We start from the raw sequence: 15,731 nt of genomic DNA, 5'->3' as shown, positions 1-15,731 counted from the left end.
TAAAGGCACGTGTTACCTCTCCCAGTTTATGTGGTTTTATTCTTGTTTACTATACCAATTGGGCTATGGCCCTAGCCCAGTCAGCCCATTTATTTCCCACTTTTAGTAAAAGCAAACCTTGTTTATTATTTTAGCTAAGGCCAAAGCTTCAGGATTCAAAATTGCAAATGTTTCAGAATAATTCATTAAGTTGTGCATTGTTTTACATAGCTTTGTTTATTTAACAATTTTTTTTATCCTGTTTAACAATTCGCTTAAAAATAAATAAATAAATAGCTCTCTCAAAACTCACACAACTTGGGCTGAGCGAAAAGGAGCATGCAGGTGCAAGCCTCAGTAAGGAGTGTAGACTGTACTCGGATGGGTCACATAGCCTCCCGGAAGATCAGGACAGCTATCAAAGAGGACAGTAAGAAGGGTAATAAAAATAATGACGGCCATCATAAAATGTATACTCTTAACATGAAACTCAGTCCTCAAATAGAGCGAATCGCCTTCTCCGTTACACAAAGTAATGCACAGCGGCGGCTGCGGCGGCTCTCGCGGCGCCCCTCAGGGCCCCCTTTGGGGGGAAGCGGGGGAGGGGAGAGGAACCCGGCGCGGCAAGGTGGGCGGGGTCGGGGCCGAGAGGGGCGGGTCTGGTGGGCGGGACAGAGGCGCTGGTGGGCGGGGCTGTGGCGCTGGCGGGCAGCTAGGCTGCTGGGCGGCTGGGCGGGGCGCGCTCAGGCCTCGGCTCCTCACGCGCGGCGTAAGCGGCCCAGACCCCGCGCTGCGGGAAGCCAGGGTGGCGTGTGCGCGTCGCCTGCTAACCGAGGCAGCGGCGGGAGGAGGAGCAGCGGGCACTGAGGTAGGCGCACAAACGCGGGGCCTTAGGCCGGTTCTCTCGTGCGCCCCCGGCCCTCCGCGGGCTGGCGAGGCCGAGGGGCGGCGCGCAGAGGCCGGGGCGGGCGGGGCCGGGGGCGGGGACTGGCCTGGCCGCAGGGGCCGCGCGCGGTGCAGGGACTCCTGGTGGAGCACAGGCACGCCTGAGGACTCCCGGGGCTGGCGGCCGTGGAGAACGGTGGCCCGGGAGCTCCGCGGAGGAGGCCAGGGGGCCGGATGGCCGACGCCTCCCACCTCGCGGGACGCCCGGGCCGGGAACTCGTTAACAGGAAAGCTTGGCAGGGCAGCAAATGCCAAGGTTCTGGAAGAACTGAGAGTCACGTCGTTAGGCGCTGAGGCTTTATTTTCCTTCCCCGCCCCCTACCCGGCCTCGGCCGGGACTTGGCCAAAGAAGGATGTGTCACCAGTTCGGGGCTGCGGGCGGGATCCCAGCCACTCTGGGAGCAGGGGCACCTGAAACAAAGGTAGAGGGCGGCCAAGTGGCGGAGCTGCGATCACCTCGGCCGGTCCCACGGTCGCGCCGGCTGGGCTGCAGGCTCCGAGGGGCGTTCTCCTTGGGGACCGCTCGATGGAAACCAGCTGGCCGGGCTTGGAGTTGATGTTGCATCGGAACTGTTGTGCTCATATTATTTCCATTCCTCCCACTCTGATAAAGCCTAGGGAAATGTTATCCCGCTTGATGGTCTGCAGATGCAGAGGGGGGAGGACAAATTGCTGTTTGTAAATTCTAAGGTATTTTCTTTGCAGAAAATAGTTTGAGAACACAGAATAAATGCTTGAACACGTAAGCGGAGAGGATGATTTGTAGTGCCTTTCAGAATTGGAGAAGAGTTCGTCTACGGATCTTCATTTATGTACAAAACGTCCCCCGCCTCTTTGGTGCCAGGCATTTTTCTTTGTTCTTCCTTAGTGTCTGGCCTCAGTTTCTTGTAAACAGAGCATCAAGCACAAGGACCCTAAGAATTGCCATACTAGGTCAGAGCATGGGCGTCCAGCTAAGCAGGCAGCAGACTCGTGTTGTAGTAAACACAGGGTTTTCCTTGGCATCGTTAAAAATTATCTCAGTTTCTTTCACTGGTTTCCATGGCGATTACTGAAAGCTTTTTTTTAAAATCTACTAGAAAGCTCCCGATTTGCATGCAATGTATTCACATTTATTGCATTCAAAAGGCTGTCTAGCCATTTCTGACAAAACTTATGGCATGAGATACTCATGGAGGGGGAAAACTGGATCTTTTACACAACCTGGAAAGCTCAGGTCAGGAATACAAAGTTTTGTTGTTCTTTTGAGGTTTGGGGTTTGTTTGTTTGGTTTTTGTTTTGTTTTGTTTGTTTGTTTGTTTGTTTTTATAGAAAAGCTTTGGGAAAAGTCTATACCAAGGCCAGTACTGTTTTGGATTCAATGATAGCGTTCTTTATACACACCAACAACCTGAATAATAGGCAGCTAATGCTTTACACTCACACAGAAGATTTGCATATATTAAAAAGTAGCTTAACACTCTGCATAGTGACTGTCTGACATTATCTGGGTCTGAGTTAATCTGGCCTTAACGTTTAGCTAAAACCATGTATCCTCAGAGAAAGGAAATTTTGCTTGAGCAGGAAGAGAATAAATTGGGCAGTTATGGAGTACAGAATATTTGAAGGTAATAACTTTAACCCGGCAGCAGCTCCTCATTTCGATTCCAGTTGAACTGGCCTCTGTAACCTTTCAACAAGTAACTCAAGTTTTACAGCTCTGAAACTAGTCTTGACATCCTCTTAACTCTGCCCAGCACCTCAACAAAACAACCACAACAAAACCCGCCAGAGTAAGGGGTAGAATTGAATCCCCTTCTGAATAGTATCATTCTCTAAATCAGGGTTCTCATCAGTAGTGCTGTTGACATTTTAGATTAGATAATACTTTGTCATAGTAGCCTATCCTGTGCAATAGAGGATGGTTAGCCACATTTCTGACTTAAAATCCTAGCTATTAGAAGCACTACACACATATGTAATGACAATCAAAGCTGCTTCTAGACATTGCTAGGTAGCCCCTGAGAAGGACCAAGCTATCCCTAGTTGAAAACCACTGTTGTAAACTGACTGCTGCTTTAATACCAGGACACTGCATTGCCCTTGTTTGGTTATATATTGACTCAGCTTTTCTAAGCTTAAGAGCAAGAGAAGTCATTTATTTAATATGTGACAGCCTCCTTTGCAGACTGTATGGTAGGTCACGTCTAGGAATACAAAGGTAAAAGCAACTGGTAGGATCTCTGCACTTCTGTTTCTTATCATCTAAAGAGGCAACTGGTGTGAATTATGTAATTACACTGTTATGTCATTACAGCAGTGCTAAATTCTGAGAGGAGAAGTACAGGTTTCCCTGAGTACCTAAAATGTTAATTGACCTAGTCCGGAAACTGAGGAGTGTTTGGGAAAAGAGCATATGAGACAGAAGGATAAACATGGGATTGGTAAGTAAAGCTTACCAATATTCTACACAGAAGGAAGAACCCTGAACCCTGAGACCCTCAGCCCACCCCCCAGGAACCCAGAGGCTAGTACAGTTGGAACTTGAAGGATTCGGGAGGCAGAATGATAGAGGTGGGGAAGTAGGCAGAGGCTGTCTGCTACTGACTTCTCAGTCCAGCCTACCCACCGGAAACCATGCAAGGAACTTAAAACAGTACTTCTTAAAACAGGCCCTTCTCCAGGAGTATTTAACAGTATCTTCTATTCCAGCCAACATATTCCCCATGCCTTCTGAGTAGATAACCACTGCTAATAGTGGTGTTTACTATTCTCAGTTTTTCTTCTAGATAGGTATCTTGTTTGCACAAATGGTTGCATACTATACTCTGTTCTCTTAGCTGTACTTTGGGAATTTATCCATTTTGATGGATATGGCCTTTCATTGTATGACTACAATATAGATTATCCATTCCCCTATTGATGGGCATGTGAATGTTTCCAATTTATTATATATACCACTGTGAATATGCCAGTTCACATGTGTATGGCTATATTTGTGCAATAAGTTGATAGAAATGTGGCTATTAGAACCAAATATGTTTGTGAAAAATTATCATATGGAAAAAAGATGATTTGAACAAGGTAACTAAAACGTAAAATGGTAACTGAGACCAGGATGATAGCAGTGATCGAGAAGGAAGTTCATGCATCTATGAGATGTACTTAGGGGGCATGGGTGATAGGATTTAGAAGAAGATGATGGTACAAATGTTGAGGCATAGAAATGACTTCCTAGGGTGAATTCCAGGGCACTAGCTTGCCCAAAATGTGAATTGGAGTTATTTGCTGAAATAGAGAGCATCATAAGGATAGGTTTGAGGTGAATTTAAATCTTAGATTACATTGGGATGCTAAACTTTCATGTAAATATGTCATAGAGCCCATAGGAAGAAAGCGTAGGACTAGAGGCACACATGTTGCGGGTTAAGTTGAAGTGTGTGGGTGAAATTACTCATTGCAGAGGTTGCAAACCAATAGCCTAACATAGAATCTAGATCATGGATGTTTTAGTTTGCCCATACAGTGGTTTTAATAATTAATTCTGCATTAATTGCCAGTATTTTTAAATCTGAAGATTTTTAGAGAGAGAGAAAATGAATGGCAAACTAAACTGGATTTCTTGTCTGGCAACAGTGATCAGAAGTTAAGTCAAAACTGATTCCAGTCAGTCACTCCCTAAAGCTCGTGCCTGGCCAGTTTTGCCTCTGCTTCTGCATTGTGTGAGGGTATGAGTGCATGCATGTGTGTGCCCATGTAGAGGTCAAAAGATAACTTTCAGGAGTTGGTTTTCTCCTTGGTGATGTAGGATTTTTGTTGTTTTCCCTGTGCTGCTTCCTCTAGGCTTACTGGCCCATGAGCTTCTGGTGAAGCTCCATCCATCTTCCATCTGGCTGTGGGAGTGATGGCATTGCAGATGCATGCTGATGCACTGCATCGGTTGAGGGTCACGCTCAGGCTTGATGCTAGTACTTTTATCAACTGAACCAACTGACTGGCTTAATTCTGTGTGCTCTCTGATGTGTAATCCTGGTCAAAGGAGAATAATTTTCTTTTTGGTTTTACACTTGGAAACACTGAATGATTAAAACAACAACAACAAAAAAAAAAAAAAAAAACAAACAAAAAAACAACTACAGCTGGGGTGGTGAGGTAGCTGCACAAGTATGAGGACCTGATTTGGAATTTCCAGTATCCGTGTAAAAATCTGTGAGTGGCACTAGAGGCACCAGTAATCACAGTGCTGTGACAGAGACAGGAGGATCACTGGAGCTTCCTGGCCACTAGTGTGGCCCCAGGATCAGTGAGAAACCCTGTTCACTTTCTTGGGCTTCTCTATGAACATGGGCACACACAAATATGTACATGTACCAACATACACACACACACACACACATACAAACAAAACAAAAGACAACAACAAAAAACTAACACTGAGGTCAGTCTAAGAAATTTCTGTTCTATTCATTTGGTCTGAATTGCAGCTTTGTAGTGGTTTTTTGTTGTTGTTGTTGTTTTGTTTTGTTTGTTTTTGTTTCAGTTTTAGGGTTTTTTTGGTTGGTTGGTTGGTTGGTTGGTTGGTTGGCTGGTTGGCTGGTTTTTGTTTGGTTTTTGTGTGTGCATGTGCATGTGCATGTGTGTGATGGTGTTACTTTGGTTTTTGTAGTCAGGGTCTTGCTATGTAGCTCTGGATGGCCAGGTACTTGCTGTTGAAGTAATAGATGGCCTCTAAGTGACTGTTCACTCTGCTCAGCCTCTTTAGTGCTGTCACCCTTGAGTTTTAAATGTTCCTCAAATGAGAACCACGGACCCAAGATGAGCAACAGAAGAGGGCTCAGGGCTAGTTTTTTAGACTAAGATAATAAGAAGCACTAATTATCTATAATAAAATAATAGAGAGGTACTATGAGGGGCACCTAAGTTGATGAAGTTGACGTTAGGTTTATGACTTAACTGAATGCATACTATGGAGTTTTTTATTAGATGAGGCAAAAAAAAAGTTTTGTTGCATATAGGCAAGCACACTGTACTTAAATGAAGTATTTACGGATTTCAGAAGTAAAACACACTTGAAGTTGGAGAGATGGCTCAGCACCACATGCTGGTCACAGCTATGTATGACTCTAGTTGTAAGGGGTCCAGTGCCCTCTTCTGGCCTCCATAGGCACCAGCACATATGTGGTGCACACACATACACACACACACACACACACACACACACACACGGAGGCAAAATGCCTGTACACATATACAATTATAAATAAACTATTTTAAGATAATAACCCATCCTTGATTTTTGCTTTAAAATCTAATTATAGTTTAAGACATTCCATAAAGGCAAGAGAAGATAGGACTTCCAAAGGAAAAAAGAAATAATTAAGTAGTTAAGTGTGTTGAAAATAATCTGTTGAACTTCCAGAGTTTGGGAGGCAGAAGCCAGTTTGGTCTACAGGGCAGCCACAGTTATACAGAGAAACCCTTTCAAAAAGAAGAAGAGAAAAAGAAAAAGAGGAGGAAGAGGATATTTGACTCAGCAAGAGCCATTCTATAATGGAAAAGGTAGAAACCAGATTGATATAAGTATGACTATAAAAAAAGTGAATGTTCAAAATAATCTGTGTGTCTCCGTGCACTGTGGATTGAACCCAGGGCTTTGCACACGCTAGGCAAGTGTTCTACCACTGTACTATATTTCCAACCTATTTTGAGACATTTATCTGAAAAGGTGGCATATTAAGGGAGGAGCTAGTGTCAGTGGCTACATAGTAGATATTCAGTATGTTGAGTACCCAAACACTTGTGACTTTTCAGGGAGGTAGCTAGATAGTGCCTGGTCTCTTGTGTTCCCCATCATTGGGGGTTTTCATGCATTTGTTTTGAAGACTACTTTTCACTGATGTGATAATTTTCTAGGACCCTGAAGAGTCCTGAAGGAACTGATTCAGATGTTAGTGATTTGGCCATATGTCTCTTGCTTATCTAGAAAGCCATAGAATTTCTAAAGGCCAGTAGAGATCTAGGCTCCAGTAACCCTGACATCATCCTTTCATTCAAGTGATGAACAAAAGCCAGATTGTTAGCATGTTGAAAATGGAGTATTTGGCTGTAGTAGGAAATGTGTATTTGTCAGATTCCCAGGAGTAGTACTGCAGTATTTTTTTCCAGTTAACTTAATATTATAACTTGATTTTTTCCAGTTACATACATCCAGGTGTTACTGTTGAGTTATAAGAATTAATCAGAGGGGTCTGGGGGAGATGTCTCAGTGGTTAAAACACTTGGGGTTCTAGCACTACTACTCATGTGAGTTCTAGGTAGATATGACAATTTACCTACAAGTCCAAACTTAGAAGGTGAGACTGGGATCCTCAGAGCAAGCTGGTTATGAAGACTGACCACACTGATGAGTTCAAAGAATGGGGTGGGGACCCGGAGAGTTGGCTCAGTGGTTATGAGTTCTCTTGTAAAGGAAGGGGTTCAGTTCCCAGCATGTACATAAAGGCCCCCAACCAGCTGTAACTCTGGACCCAGGGGGTCTTATGTCCTCTACTATCCTCCTCAGGTTCTTGCATGTATGTGGTGCATATGAACGCACTCAAGCAAACACATATACATAAATAAATAAAATTTTAAAGAGAATAAGTGGAAGAACAATCAGAGAAGATTCCCAGTAACAACTTAAGGCTTTTGTATGCAAACAGACCCCCATGCAGATGTGCTCATACACACAAGTAAGAAGAAGAAAAAGGGCAAAAGAGAGTTGATTATGTACTCCAGATATTTTATCACATACATGATTTGCAAATTCTTCAGTTTTGCGAGCTGCACATTCCTCTCCTGATAGTGCCTTTGCAGGAGAGAATTTGACTCTTGGCTGCTGTTGTTGTTGCTGGTGTGCTTTTGGCATCATCACAGTCATATTCGTTCACCCTGTGGGATTTTCCTAAGAGTATGTAACTGCAGTCCTTACATTTAGGTCTGCTGGCCATTGTGAGTTAATTTTGTATATTAAGTCAGGACCATGTTCATTCTTTTGCAGATAGATATCCTGGTGTCTCTACACTACTTGTGGGAAAGCTATATGATTTTATGTAAGTCTCATGCTTGTTTCATCATTATAATATTAAGCAAGGGCCTCAGATATATGAAGTAGTTGGAGAGATGGTATTATATATCTGGAATTAAACATATATTCTTGAAAGGTTTTTATTAAGTCTTATCCTTGTTCTCAAATTGTGGGATATCCGTTTTAGGTATGTAAGTGCCCTAAGACATTTTCAGTCATATCAGCAAAGTAAAGGGCCATATTTCCATATTGAACCAAGAATCCTTATATTTTGCTATATTTTCTAGACTGCTTTCTGATAAAATGTCTGATGACTTTAGTAATCAGTAAATATTTGTTTAGTTACTAATATATGCCACTTACTGTTTTAGAATCTGGAAATGCAGTGCCTTCTGATACAAGAGTTAATACAAGGCACTGTATTCTCCATTGTCTCTTGACTCTATATTTGAATCTTGTATAGTTATCCAATTTCTTTTCATACTAATTAGGCCTTGAGTCCATACTAATTAGGACTTTTCTCCACATACGTCCTCTTACTCAACACTGGCTTTCACCTTGCTAACCAGTGAGTCAGTTCTCTGTCTTCCTTCAAGTGTCTTACACTGTCCTTGTCTTTTAATGTTTTCTTCACTCGGCTTCTAGCACTTTATCAGCTAGATTTCCTTTCACTGGAGGCTTTTTTTCTTCAATTTTTTTCCCTATTTCTCATTATCTTCCTAACCTTTAAAAGTTGAAGGCTACAGAGCTTTATCTCAAAACTACATTTCCCATAACCTATCCCATCTTAGTAAAAAGTAATTTTTTCTTCTAGAAGCTGAGGACAAAAACCTTAAGTCAACTTGGATTCTCTTTCACCTTATGTTCAATCAGTCATATTGAATCTACCTTCAAAGTGTTAAATCACTAGATTGTCACTTCTACTGTCTTTATTGTTTCTGCCTTGCTCAGACCACCATACTTGTAGAGCAGTGGTTCTCAACCTGGAGCTGGCATCCCCTTGGGGGTCAGATGACCTTTTCACAGGGGTCACCTAAGACAATGTGAAAACATGGATATTTACATCTAGATTCACAACAGTAGCAAAATTACAGTTATAAAGTAGCCATAAAAATAATTGTATGGTTGGGGTCACCACAGCTTGAGGACCTGCATTGAAGGGTCACAGCATTAGGAAGGTTGAGAACCACTGCTCTAGTAGACAATTACAATACTCTCTCTTTCCTGCTGTGTGTTTTCTCTTCTACAACCTTTACCAACACAGAAACAAGAATTTTAATTCCTGTTAACAGTTAAATTCTCTACTTGGAGGCTTCAGACTTACCCCTAACCCATCGCCACAACCACACACCTTTATTTTTCTGACTTCATCTTCTACTCCTTAGAGGTTGTTTTTGGCTGAGTTGCAAATAATACCCTTCTTGCAGCATGGTTACCTCAGACATTCTCCCGAATGAAGCTTCTTTTCATTTCCAGTGGGGTCTTTGTCAGGTTCATTTTTCCCGGAAGTACCTCTTCTCCTTCACCCTGCCTTTGCCTCTTATCACCCGATGATTCTGATGGTCGCTCCACCCTACTTCTAAGACACCTCCTCTCGTTTATTTTATTCTGTTTGGGGGTTGGGGTTTGTTTGTTTGTTTTCTCCAGTGACAGGGCCTCAGTCCGTAGCCCAGACTGGCCTCAAACTCACAGCAGTATCCTGCCTCAACTGCCACAGTGCTCGGATTATGGGTGTGTAAAGTCTCCTTATTTATTTATCCACCTTTAACATCATTCAAATGGAATCCCTCTGGTTTAAAAAAAAATAAAAAATTCCTATCTATGAGATCAAAACTTGAAAGCCAAAATGAGTGGCCATGAGTGGAATATGCTATCAAAGCCTTAGAAGCCACAGCAGGGCACAGTTCTTTTTGTTTGTCGTTTCAGCCATACTCCCTATGTTACAGTGGTGAGAATTGAGGCCTAGAATGCCATTGAGATTAGTACTGATGCATAAATTCTGTGGCTCAGGTGTTAGCACTTTCTACCTAACTCTCAGGCAGCTGAGGCGGGAGTATTGTTCTAAGTTTGAGGCCAGTCTGGGCTACAAAGTGAGACCCTGTCACTGGAGAAAAAAAAAAGAAAAAAAAAAAAAACAAAAAACAACATAGACTAAAACAAACAAGAAAGAAGAGTGAGATCATCAGGTGCTTCTTAGTAGGGTGGAGGCACAGAGGTGAAGATGCCTAAGGTACCGCTTGACAACTTAGCGTTTGTCTGCCGGATCTGGCTGGAATTCCTTGTCCAGGAGGAGTAACCTAAAGTAGACAGAGGCTTATAGGTGCTGTACCACATGGATTCCAGTATTAAAGGCAGTTGAGGGTCTCATGTAATAGGGAAAGTTCCAGTTTGATTTTTTTTTTTTTATGTTCTGTGACCAAAGTGTACTCTTACCATAGTAGGAATGGGTTCTTACCACTGCATTCTGGTAGCAGTGAAGGGTAGTAACAATAGTCTGTATTGATTTAGGGGGAAAACTTTTTAAACTGCCTTTTCATTTAATTAGTTTTCTGATATAACATTTAAAAATACCATTAAATTTCAGTTTCATGCTGTGTACTAATTACATGGAAATATGATAGTGAATAAGCTAGAATCTTATATTTTATACTTTTATATATTTTTCAAATTTAAATCTTTTAATTCATTTGGATTTTTGTGAATAGTGTGGGGTAATATTTATTTGGCGATTTGAAATAATTTTTATAATAGGTAGCATATCAATTATCAGTTATTAATTCTTCATATGTATGTTTTGATTTTAAGACTCTGATTAGTTCCATTTATCTTTGTTTCCTTGCCGTTAGTATTTTCTTGGTTTTAATTACCATGCTTACTTGTATACATATGTTCTATATAATTAATGGTTTTAATTATTGTACATGCTTGTATGTATAATGTATGTGTGTGTATATATAACAACCCTTATCTCGTCTCAACTTTCCTGTTCTCTATCCTGATTCTTGACTCTATCCTCAGCCTTCATATTCTTCCCAGCACTTGGGATCGACTACATCATGTCTCCTCTTTGACTTTTGAAAATTAACTTTGCTTTCATTTCTGCCTTCTCATGTTTTCTCCTTATCTTGTTTTCTCCAAGTTGAATTCCATTGAATTTCAAAGTAAATAATTCCTTTTGAAATTACTACTAAAGATGGTAATTTAAATGTTTTCTTTGAGTGGTTTTGTTTAAATGGCTGCTACCTACTCATTTTTTTATTTCATTTCATTCAAGACAGGGCTTCATGCATGTCGTCCAGGCTAACCCTAAACTTGTATAGTAGAAGATAGCCTTGAACTTCTTTTTTTTTCTTTTTCTTTTTTTTAAAGATTTATTTATTTGATGGATGTAAGTACACTATAGCTGTCTTCAGACACACCAGAAGAGGGCATCAGATCTCATTACAGAAGGTTGTGAGCCACCATGTGGTTGCTGGGAATTGAACTCAGGACCTCTGGAAGAGCAGCCAGTGCTCTTAACCACTGAGCCATCTCTCCAGCCCAGCCTTGAACTTCTGATCCTCCTGCCTTCACCTCCCAAATGCTGGGATTACAGGTGTGTGCCACCACACCAGGTTTTTTATTCAGTGCTAGGGCTGGACCTGGACCACAGGTACCTAGTGTTTTCTAGGCAGACACTTTACCAATTGAGTTACATCCTCATCCTATTAATTACTCTTGGCCTCCACAAGTCCACAGTCTTTGCCTGTAATTGTCTATTTGTAGGCACATGAGTACTTCATATGCTCACTTAGTAGACAAGCCCAGCTCCAAATAGACTAAGAATATTAACTATGATAAGACCTAGCTGAAGATATAGTCAAGGTGGACAAATAGGGGGCATCAGTGGAACCCAGAAGTAGGATAACAAAGCTGTCTTTGGGACAGAAGCTAATCAATGAATTCCATTGGTGGTCACATGTAAGAACATGAAAATTTAGCTCAAAGAATCTGGCGTTTTCTTCTTACTAGAGATCTTTCCACTAGACCTTTGTCTCCTTCCTCTCCCTCAGTGGGGGAATCTGACAGTTTATATGTTCAGAAGATAGTGTGTAGTGTAGTTTCTGTTTCATGCTGTGCACTGGCTACATGTTGGGGATATGATGGTGGGTAAACTGTTAGTGGTTGCCTATTGCCTGTGCTTCTGCTTCCCGACCCATCACATTGCTGCCTGAATCCCATCACCCCCTCCCTGAGAAACTATAGCCGTGGTGCAGATGCTTAGTCAACACTTTGTGAGGAAATGGAACATATTTCCTAAGGTTTTTTTCTGTTCAGTGAATCTTCATTCTTGAATTTGTTTTCTCCAAATTGAATTTCATATTTTACTCTTCCATTAAGTTTCTTTAAATTGTATTTTCTTACCTTGCCATTTGCATTCTTTCACATTTAAAGCCTAATGCATTTTCTATTTCCCTCCTGTCGGCTTAATCTCACAGGTCACTTGTTTTATTTTTTTAAATTAAGCTTTATGCTTGGCCTTATGGCATGTTTTACATGGCGTACTATTTCTGGATACAAGTCTATGTTTTTATGTGCTCTTAATTATGTCCTAGTCACTTTTATTGTTTTATAAGCTCTTTGTTTTAATTATAATTACAAAGTTTGATAATATAATGTGCCATTCAAACAGCATTTAGCATTATTCATCCTCTTAAAAGTCCTAAGTTTTACTCCATTTATTTATTATGATTTTATTTTTATTTAGCTGTTTTGTGTCATAATTTTATTTCTTAATGACTTTGTTCAGTTTCAAGCTTTGTGAAAAATGAAAATGGAATTTACAAAGTTTGATTTTTTTAAAGTTATATCTATTGTAGACTCCTTGCTCCTGTTCATGCTCAGTCCTTCCTTCTTCCTCTGAGATTTTGAGGCCAATTCCTGTCCTGGACATTGAGAAACCTGGAACTATAGGAGAGACTGATTATCCAAGTTCTTTTAGACTTAATACAAATATAATAAAGTAGGAAAGGCTTGTTAGACATTAGGAAAACGGGTTCAAATCACAATTCTTATGCTTTCTTATTAATATTACCAAGAATTGGGAGGTTTTCATTTGTTTTGTTTATTTGCTTGCTTGCTTCTTTATTTTTATCTTGGACTCAGTATCCTCATCTATTAGGTAACACTGGCTTTATTTTTAGCATAAGAATTTATTAGATGATCATTTCAATGCTTAGACCAATCTAATATATATAAACATTTCTGTACCATGTAATAATATTTTGGCCAACATTGGACTACCACATATCCAACATGGTTCTAAAAGATTATAGTGGAGCTAAAAAAAAAAATCCCATTGTCTTATACACCGGAGCTGTGGAAGAAGAGGTGGGGAAAGGAAACTACATGAGAAGAAAAAATAACTGCCAGGAACATTTATAGTAAGGGGTTTGGTTAGACCTCAGCATAATTCTTAACAAGTTTGAAAATGGGACTAGAGAAATGGCTTGCAGTAAACCCAAGTTTAGCTCCCACTGGCTTACAAATACCTATATCTCTAGCTCCAGGGGTTCAACACAGCTGCCCTTTGTGGGCATACAACCTACCTGAATACACACAGACATAAATCTTTACATAACAATAGAATCTTTCAGAATCAATCAGTCTCTGTCTCTGACTCTCTCTGTGTCTCTCTGTGTCTATGTCTCAGTCCTCTTCCTCCATCCCCATTCCCTTCTCTCTCTCTCTCTCTCTCTTTCTCTCTCTCTCTCTCTCTCTCTTTGTCTCTCTCCCCCTCCCTCCCTCCCTCCCTCCCTTCCCCCCCCATCCATCTCTCAAGTTTGAAAGCAGCCAGGTAGTGGTGCATGCCTTTAATACCAACACTCAGGAGCCATAGGCAGGTGGAGCTGTGTTCAAGGCCAGCCTGATCTACAGGGCAAGTTCCAGAACAGCCAAGACTACACAGAGAAACCCTGTCTCAAAAAACAAATAATAATTAATAATAATACAAATAAATAAAAGTTTGAAAACATGGACCCCCAACTCCAATAGATTTTGTTAATAGGAGAGTTCATGAAGCATAATCTACTTGCAAGCAAATCCGCTAGGAAAAGGAAAACAGGCAAACAGCCATGCACATGTTTTTGAAAAGAAGAGTCACAGCTAGTGACGGTGCAGATGAGAATACCCTCAGTGGGCTCATGTTTGAATGTGTAGTCCCCATTTGGTGAAAGTGTTAGGATTAGGAGGTATGGCCTTATTGGAACAAGTGTGGCATTTGGTTACGGCCATAATGTTTCAAAAGACAAACCATTCCCAATTGTGCTCTATTCCTCTTGCTTCTGGATCAAGATGTGAGTCCTAAGATGCTGTTCCAGCTAACTGTCACCATGCCCTCACTACACCATCATAGACTCTAACCTGTAGGAACCATAAGCCCAACTAAACTTTTTTTTTAAAGTTGTTTTGGCCATGGTGTCTTACCACAGCAATTGAAAAGTAACTAAGACAGACAGACTCTAGGAAGGATAGAAGACAATGGGTGGGGGCTGGAGAGATGGCTCAGTGGTTAAGAGCACTGACTGCTCTTCCAGAGGTCCTGAGTTCAAATCCCAGCAACCACATGGCAGCTCACAACTGTCTGTAACTCCAAGATTTGACACCCTCACACTCAGACATACATGCAGGCAAAACACCAACACATGTGAAATAAAAATAAATGAATAAATTATTAAAAAAAAAAAAGATGATGGGTTCAGGTGAATTATTACCTCTGAACACCTAATGGGGCAAGATGCATAAGTGAAAGACAATGATGTTAATTCTGACCCTGTGTAAGCCTCAAATAATGTATTTATGTCTTGATTTTTAACAACAAAAAATATAAAACAATGTAAAAGATAAAAATACAAAGTTTCCTTTTGTTTCTTATTAGCACATACTGTAAAAATAATGAGCTTCATTGTGGTATTTTCATACAGGCATATAATGTAATTTGATGATATTTGCACTCTTCCATTTTTTTCTCTCCCTCACTCTGGTCTTCCTCCTGACTTGTAATAGTTCCGCTTTTACTTTGATATTGTCTTTGTCCCTTCTCGAGGTTCCCCTATGACAGACATGTTTACCTTTCTGAGTCCTGCTTATTTTCACTTTCCATTTCCACTCATTTTCTTTCAAAAGACATGGTTTTGTTCATCTTCCTAGCTAAATAAATGCCTTGTTGTATCAGCTGGGATGGCCATGTGCTTTTATACTTGACTCCGTTTATGTGGTAATTATATTTATTAATTTACATATAATGGACTTCTTTTCATCTCTGAATGAAGACAGTTTGATCTTAATGGATGATCTTTTTCATGTACTGTTGAATTTGATTCTTGAGTATTGATTTTTTTTGTGTCTGTGTTCATTGAGGAAAATCATCTAAAGCTTCTCTTTGCTGTATTGGCGTAATATTGGATTCATAGGATGAATTTTGAAGGGTACTATGTTTTATGAAAGAATTTGAGACTCATTCATGTTCTTTAAAAGGCTGGTAAAAATCAGTAGTGAATCTGTCTAGACTTGAGCTAAGAAGATATTTTTATACAGTTGTGCAGTGTGTCAGTTTTTAAGCTGAGTCTCATGAAAGTAAAAAATTTTAAAGGTAAATAAGCTATATAAGTAAGGCTTATTTGTTTTTAAGAGTTTTTTTTAATATAAATATTAAGTATAGTCTTCATAAAGTCTGCAATCACGCCCAGAGGCTTCACATTCACTGACTTACTGAGAGAAGCTT

General features: G+C 40.6%; 1 protein-coding gene across 4 annotated transcripts in view; it reads left to right on the top strand.

Annotated features, from left to right (window-relative positions):
* Window positions 1–703: 703 nt before the first annotated feature.
* Ppp2r3a (protein phosphatase 2 regulatory subunit B''alpha) overlaps window positions 704–15,731 on the top strand; it is a 136,159-nt gene continuing 121,131 nt past the window's right edge. For 2 of the 4 annotated variants that reach the window (XM_034484018.2, XM_076918042.1), the window contains exon 1: window positions 707–847. The gene's annotated coding sequence lies outside the window, so the exon portion shown is untranslated. Of the gene's footprint in view, window positions 848–6,310; window positions 6,463–7,942; window positions 7,995–15,731 lie in introns of those variants that run through there. The other 2 variants (XM_076918040.1, XM_076918041.1) reach the window with 2 other exon arrangements.

Source organism: Arvicanthis niloticus, chromosome 21, assembly GCF_011762505.2.
Source record: "Arvicanthis niloticus isolate mArvNil1 chromosome 21, mArvNil1.pat.X, whole genome shotgun sequence".
Classification (NCBI taxonomy): Eukaryota; Metazoa; Chordata; class Mammalia; order Rodentia; family Muridae; genus Arvicanthis; species Arvicanthis niloticus.
This window is presented reverse-complemented; position numbering and strand designations above follow the sequence as displayed.